Raw genomic sequence first — 8,053 nt, 5'->3', positions numbered from 1 at the left:
ACTGTGGTTGTGTGGCAGAGTTGTCATCTTGCAATTAGAAGGTTGTAGGTTCGATTCCAGTTTCCTCCTGCCATATGTCTATGTGCCTCTAGGCAAGGCACTTAACCCCAAATTGCCTACTGGTCTGTGTACTGGTGTGTGAATGTATGGGTGAATGTGACTCTAGTGTAAAGCGCTGAGTGGTCAAAATGACTGGAAAAGCGCTTTATAACTTCAGTCCATTTACCATCAATGTTAGAGTTGAATTTCTTTAGATAAAGTTTAACGGGAAAGATTCTGTGACCGACTTTAAAAGAAACTTCTTTTACCTTGTTAGTGAGAAGAAAGTGATTATTGAGCAGCCAGATAATTTCCAGGACAAAGTGATATGAAAGCGATTCCAATGATGTACAACCTCCAGGAACAGAGGTCACAACCTCCAGGAACAGAGGTCACGACCTCTAGGAACAGAGGTCACGACCTCTAGGAACAGAGGTCACAAACCTTCAGAAACAGAGGTCACGACCTCCAGGAACAGAGGTCACAACCTCCAGGAACAGAGGTCACAACCTCCAGGAACAGAGGTCACGACCTCCAGGAAACAGAGGTCACGACCTCCAGGAACAGAGGTCACAACCTCCAGGAACAGAGGTCACAACCTCCAGGAACAGAGGTCAAACCTCCAGGAACAGAGGTCACGACCTTCAGAAACAGAGGTCACGACCTCCAGGAACAGAGGCCACAACCCCCAGGAACAGAGGTCACGACCTACAGGAACAGAGGTCACAACCTCCAGGAACAGAGGTCACGACCTACAGGAACAGAGGTCACGACCTCCAGAAACAGGGATCTGATCGACTTATTATTGTTAGGAGGAAACAATAAGACATATTCTGACAACAGAGATACTGATAATCGACTCTCGGCTTCTGCCTGAATCACGTCTCTGTAGATCCAAGAACTTTGGCGTGTTCCCCAGGAGAGACAGGAAAACTGAATTTATGTCTCGTTTCTGTTAGATTTATTAACATGAAGACATTCTAATTAGAATCTTTGTTTACAGAGTATCATCAACAAGGTGTAATGCTCTTGCCACGCCACTAGTCCGTGCTAGCTTCTTTGAAGCGAAGTGCGCAAGTATTTCAAAAACAAGTTCTACTTGAAAGCACTTCGATTCACGTTCCCCCATCGGGCTCCGTTCCCCCAGATAAGGGGAACACGCTCTATGTGCCTGACGAGGCGCAGCGGGAACGGAGGATTAGCTTCTCTGAATCTCTGAAACTCGTAGTTTGATCTCTCACTCTGTAGTTCTCTAGATCAGCAGGTGCGTTCTGCCACCCGCGCGAAGCAGACACTGAGGGAACCGGATCCGCTTGAGGGAACCGGATCCGCTTGAGGGAACCGGATCCGCTTGAGGGAACCGGATCCGCTTGAGGGAACATGAACTGCAGTAACACCAGCAGTCAGTAGTTTCTTTTTCTGTGGATTTAGGAAGCGGCTCTGTTGTGTCAGATGATACCTGACGGGTACCGGTCCGTTTCAGAACCGCTCTGGACCCGTTTTCAATCTGATCAGAGGAAACATTCAGTAAAAGTAGAAAACTGCCATTTTCACCACCAACTGTTGTCATGGAAACAGGACCTCTTGGATATGCTGATGAAAGGGTTAATGTGGGTACTGTTTGTTAAAAGTCTGTCCGTTCTGGTACAAACTACATTACCCATGGTGCATCTGTGTTTCCTTTGCTTGTTATCGTTGCACATAGCTGGGCTAGTTTTTTGATCTCATGTTCTGTGTTATGTTGTGGAGGAGTGGCGTCTGCGGTGACATCCACCATCAATCCCTTTTTATCCTGTTTGTGTAAAACCTGTGTGCGTTCTGTATGATGTAAGTGTGTCGTTTCATATACGATATTGGTGTTTATGTCGATTGTTAGCACAGGAGGTGGGGACATACTCGTGTTTGGCTGCCGACGGTACAGGAAATTATCTGTAATAGTTCAGGTTGTGCTATACTCGGTTATATATATGTCACATATATATTATTGTATTATTATTATTACGTAAAAGTATTTAACACTAACTTGTATTTCTGACAGTTTTGTCATTAGTGTGCTTACATTTTACCGATGGTATTGTAGTGCCCCCTGGAGGAGTTGTGTGGTGCTGCATACCATTCTTTGTCGTATACCTATGTGTAGCCGTTCTTACTCGCATAGTTATTATGTAACTTTATTGTTTTTCTGTTTCAGATAACCACACACACACACACATACATAAACTCATCTACTGTACCACCTTTCATCCCATATTCATCGATGCTTGTCAGTCTACAATAAACCTTCGAAGCTGCATCTGCGGAGTTGCTTATTCCTTCTAACAGAGGAAGATTCAATTGATGACAGATCTGAATTAGTGCCTGTCTGATGCACACAGAGTTCTTACACTGTTTTTATTTCTACTGCGAAGCACTTTGCGGGTTTCTGACTGTAAATAGGAGCTTTAAATAGTTTAATAAATAGTTTACTGGCTTGAAATGAGTCATTTATTAACATCCTTCAATCAGGTTGAAAGATGTTTATTGAATTATAAGTGAAATGAACAAGGCTAGAAAAGGCCAATGAATGGACTTTGTGGATTGTAACTTTATTGTAAAAACTGTTTTGCTTTTATTTTGGCACCTTCTGCATAAGGTATCCATGGTAACAGAACAACAACACTACGAGAAAGTTAGCAAAAGGATAAACGCATAAAAACCCACTTAAGTTTAGCTTCAGTCAGAAAGGAAACAAGGAAACGGCAACTGAACTTTATTTATGTAGTTTAATTCTGTGATTGATAAATTAATCAAAGGAATCGGATCAATGTGACCGGATGATTGTTTATGAGAAACAAAGATCAAATCATAAACTAAACCTCAATTCTAACAAAAACTAAAATCAGATGAGAGATGATGAATCTATTAGAGTAGATTAATAACTGGAAGAAAAAAAACATCAAATATTTTACATGTAAGTTTTACTGTCTTTAGTGACCAGCAGGGGGCGACAGCCAAGCATCACTGGGCTGTAAGCTGAGTGTTTCATCACAGAGCAAAAATCATTCCTAGAAACAAGCCAGCATGTCATGTGAGGAAACAGTCAAATCATCTGAAATGTGAACAAAACAAAGTATGTGATTGTTGGTTTCAGGAACAGGGTCAAAGGTCAAACCCCATTTGCATCATGGGAGAAGAATGGAGGAAGATAAAAACCTGGATGGAGACGGAGGAAGAGGAGATCCTTCAGGGTTTGGATCTGCTGTCAGAACCATCAGAACCAGCAAAACCATTAGAACCACCGGAACCATCAGAACCATTAGAACCATCAGAACCATTAGAACCACCGGAACCATCAGAACCACTGGAACCATTAGAACCATTAGAACCACCGGAACCATCAGAACCACTGGAACCATTAGAACCACTGGAACCATCAGAACCACCAAAACCATCAGAATCAGCAGAACCATTAGAACCACCGGAACCAGGAGCTGAAGAGGCTCAACAGGCTGAATAAGAAGGCTGGTTCTGTTGTGGTTCTGTTGTGGTTCTGTCTGTGGATCCTCTGGTGATGATGATGCAAAGAAGGATTCTTCTTAAAATCAATAAAGTTCTGGCCCGTCTTCAGTCAGAGGCTTGTTCAGAGGTGCTGTAACACAGACTGCTACAGGAGATCCTTCCTGCCAGCAGCATCTTCAATAAGAATCTCAATAAATGATTTACAACATTTCATTTCCCTTTGGATCAATAAAGTATTTTTGAATATGAGACAAAGCAACAACCAGAGTCTGAAAATGTTTTTATTCCAACATGGATCTTGGTTCTGATCCAGAACTTGTTATTTAATGTAAATAAACAGAACCAAGTGGCAGCAGAGCCACTTTGAAGGAATACACCCGTATTTACCGAGCGCCGCTGATGTCCAGACTTCAGCCAAACTTTTAATCAGTTTTAAAGTTTTAAGTTTAGCTTTGTCTACCTTTTAGAGAGAAAAAACAAAAATCTGTCAGTTCAGCTTTCCTCCTCTTCATCATCTTCCTCACCTGGAGCAGTGAGGAAGAGGAGCAGGAACTATAATAAATAATCCATAAATAAAGACTCATCATCAGTGATGAGCATCTCAGCGAAGGTAAAGTGACTATTTCCTGTTCGGTTCCGGCCCGGTTCACAGCGACGCGCTGGGCAGCGAGCCGCGCTCCTCTTCCTCGTCCTCTTCCTCCCCCAACTCCATCCAGGGGTGCGTCAGGATCTGCTCCAACGAGGGGCGGTCCTCCGGCCGGAGGGACAGACACCAGCCAATCAGAGCCTGGCATTCTGCAGGAAGAGGCGGAGACGGTCAGCACCACGCACGCCTCAACCAGTCAGGCGCGGTGGGTCGGCGCTTACCTTTAGAGACGCGGCGAGTGAAGAAGGGCGTGGCCTTGACGATCTCCTGGTCGCGCTCAAACGGGATGTCGCCGCACACCATGTCGAAGAGCAGAACGCCGAGCGACCAGACGGTGAGCGGCTCGGCTCGGTACGACCGCGACTGGACCCACTCGGGTGGGCTGTAGACCCGCGTACCTGCAGGGAGGGGAGAGGTGAGGCTCCGCCCACCGACTGAACTGTTAGGCCCCGCCCGCCGGACGGCTCCGTACCTTCGAAATCGTCGTACGGCGCGTCCTTCAGCAGCGCGCCGGAGCCAAAGTCGATGACCTTGACCTCCAGCGTCCGCGTGTCCACCAGGACGTTCTCGTCCTTCACGTCTCTGTGCACGACGCTGTGCGCGTGAACAAACCGCAGCGCCTCCACCGTCTGCCTGAAGAACCTGCGGGGGTGGAGCCGAGACGTCAGCGCGGCCGGGGCGGTGGCACGTCGCCAAGGTAACGAGCGCGGGCCCACCTGAGAGCCAGACGTTCGGGCAACGCGCCGCGCTCCGTGATGAAGTCGAACAGATCCCGGCACTGCGGCGGCCGCTCCATCACCAGCAAGAAGCCCCGCCCCTCGCCTCGAACCAGTCCAGCATCCGGATCACTCCGCCGTGACCTCCGACCTCACAGAGCCGCTGCAGCAGGGCGATCTCCATGGGAACCGGGCCGAGCTCCGGGCTGCGGGACGGGAAGACGTCAGGAGTTAAAAACGCACAAAACACAGGAGCTAATTTCATTCACTACAGAACCAGAACCGGTCTAAGGGTGTGGAACCAGCGCATCACCGGGGAAAACCCACTGACGGAACAATGACATCACAGGTTTCCGTGGGAACCCCTCCTGCGTTTCTGCTGCCTGTCCAGCAGAGGGCAGCAGACGCCTGGGTTTTCAGGTGAAAACTGAACGGGTTCTGGTTCTGGAAATGACCTCACCAGTCTGGCCACTGCTGGACCCGATCCCTGGAGATCTGCTTGATGGCGACCGGAAGTCCATCTGAGAGTCTGTGACCCGAAAACACGGACCGAAGCCGCCGCTGCCGATCATCGGCCGCAGCAGTACCGCAGGCTGAAGGCTTCCTTCCCTGGATCAGAACACAGAACCACATCAGAACCCCAACACACACACACACACAGACACACACACACAGAGACACACACACAGACACACACACACAGACACACACACACGACACACACACAGACACACACACAGACACACACACACACACAGACACACACACACACCACCACAGACACACACACACAACACAGACACACACACAGACACACAGACACACACACACACAGACACACACACAGACACACACACACAGACACACACACACACACACAACACACAGACACACACACAGACACACACACACACACACACAGACACACACACAGACACACACACAGACACACACACACAGACACACACACAGACACACACACACCACACACACACACACAGACACACACACACACACACACAGACACACACACACAGACACACACACACACACACACACACACACCACACACACACAGACACACACACAGACACACACACAGACACACACACACACACACACACACACACACAGACACACACAGACACACACACACAGACACAGACACACACACAGACACACACACAGACACACACACACACACACAGACACACACACACACAGACACACACACAGACACACACACAGACACACACACACACACACACACACAGACACACACAGACACACACACACAGACACACACACACACACAGACACAGACACACACACACAGACACACACACAGACACACACACACAGACACACACACAGACACACACACACACACAACACACACACAGACACACACACAGACACACACACACAGACACACACACACACACACAACACAGACACACACACACACACACACACAGACACACACACAGACACACACACAGACACACACACACACACACACACACACAGACACACACACAGACACACACACAGACACACACACACACAGACACACACACACAGACACCTGGACTATTTTATTATAACTCAGGAAAACCCATTTAACCTTTAAGGTTCTGTTTCAGTCCATTGAGAGAAACGAAGTTTTTCTGCAATAAACATCGTTTAAACCGACAGATGAAACTATAAACTCCTGTTTATAGTTTCATCTGTTTTATTTTTATAAAACAGATAAAACTATAAACTCCAGCTTCATGTTTTATATAATAGCCTATATCAAGATTTATAATATTCCTTCTGTTCAGCCCAAAAACTGATCGGAAACCATCTTTTTGGTCCTCACAATTGTAGTGAATGGATTACAATCCGGCCCATGTTTGATGCCGAACCGGAACCGATCAACGTTTTTCATTAAATACGGTGAAATAGTCCTTTACTAAAGCGACCAATCAGAAGCCAACTTCACCGCGTCGCAGCCAAAAAAGAAAGAAAAGAAAAAGAAACGCCATAAAAAACCGAATTACTGGACCAGAACCAGATTTTCCGGAACCGGTTCTGAATCTTAAAAGTAGGAATGCAAGTAACTTTATTTCTGTAGCACATTTACAGGTGAGAAACCGCAAAGCAGCTCATAAAATATGAAACTCGGTAGAAACGCTCACCGCGTCGTTTGTCCTCCGGGTTCGGATCCGCGTGGCTTTTCTCCAACATTTCCCCGAGTTTGGCTCACTGCGAGCGGGTCATAGCCCTGCTGTCTCCTCGGATTTTTATCGCTCCAAAAGGCTCGGTTCGGGGTTTTCCCGTCTTCAGAGCCCGGAAGGTTCTGCTGGCCCAGAGCCGAAGGATCCCGTCCTGAGCCGGCAGCAGGTTCTGGAGCAGCAGCAGGTTCTGGACCTGCTCCACTGGCTTCACACTTTATAGCTTTTCTGCGGCCACGCCCACCCCATGCTCTTCATCCAATCAACGTCTCACAGTGTGCTCCGTGTTTTGAACTGAGCAGCCAATCGGATTGAAGCTCATGAATATTCAAACAGCGCGTGGGGAAGGATTTGTAGATTTGAGATCAACGAGGCGGGTAGCGCGCGCTGATAAACTGCCGGGAAGCTCGAGGCCGATTTCCTCTCAAACATCAGTGCGCGCGCACACACAGCTACGGAAAGCGAACACGCGCACCGCAGTAAAAACACTCGGCGGTTAGAAGCTTTCTGTCGGTTTGTGAAGCTGGTGATGCGTTCAGGGAACAAACAACAGGGTAAGTAATCCAAATTTCACCTAAACCTGGAAAATCTACTTAGGCTCCATAATTTAATGTTTATATTCCTGTTGTCTAATTGAGCTTCACATTTCTGTCAATGTGTGAATAATTGACAGAAATTTACAAAACGTTTCTATAAAAGAAACAAAATTTTACAATTAGTGATTTTAAACTTAAATTAAGGTTTCCATTTTTCTTTGAATGTTTTTAAATGAACACATATCCATCCCAGCTGTTGATTAAGGTTAATGTAATGTAAACAAATTAAATGACTAAATTCAAGCATTAAGTTTACGCTGATCTGAAATGTTCTGAAAGTTTCTCAACTTCCACAATTGGCCTCATTTCTCAGAGGGGGGCCCTGAAGGCAGCATGTCG

General features: G+C 46.9%; 1 pseudogene; it reads right to left on the bottom strand.

The window, feature by feature from the left end:
• Positions 1-3,813: 3,813 nt before the first annotated feature.
• On the bottom strand, positions 3,814-7,215 carry LOC129357730 (serine/threonine-protein kinase pim-2-like; annotated as a pseudogene).
• Between the last annotated feature and the right edge of the window lie 838 nt (positions 7,216-8,053).

This window comes from Poeciliopsis prolifica, unplaced genomic scaffold (genome assembly GCF_027474105.1).
Source record: "Poeciliopsis prolifica strain line A6 unplaced genomic scaffold, Auburn_PproV2 SCAFFOLD292, whole genome shotgun sequence".
Classification (NCBI taxonomy): Eukaryota; Metazoa; Chordata; class Actinopteri; order Cyprinodontiformes; family Poeciliidae; genus Poeciliopsis; species Poeciliopsis prolifica.
This window is presented reverse-complemented; position numbering and strand designations above follow the sequence as displayed.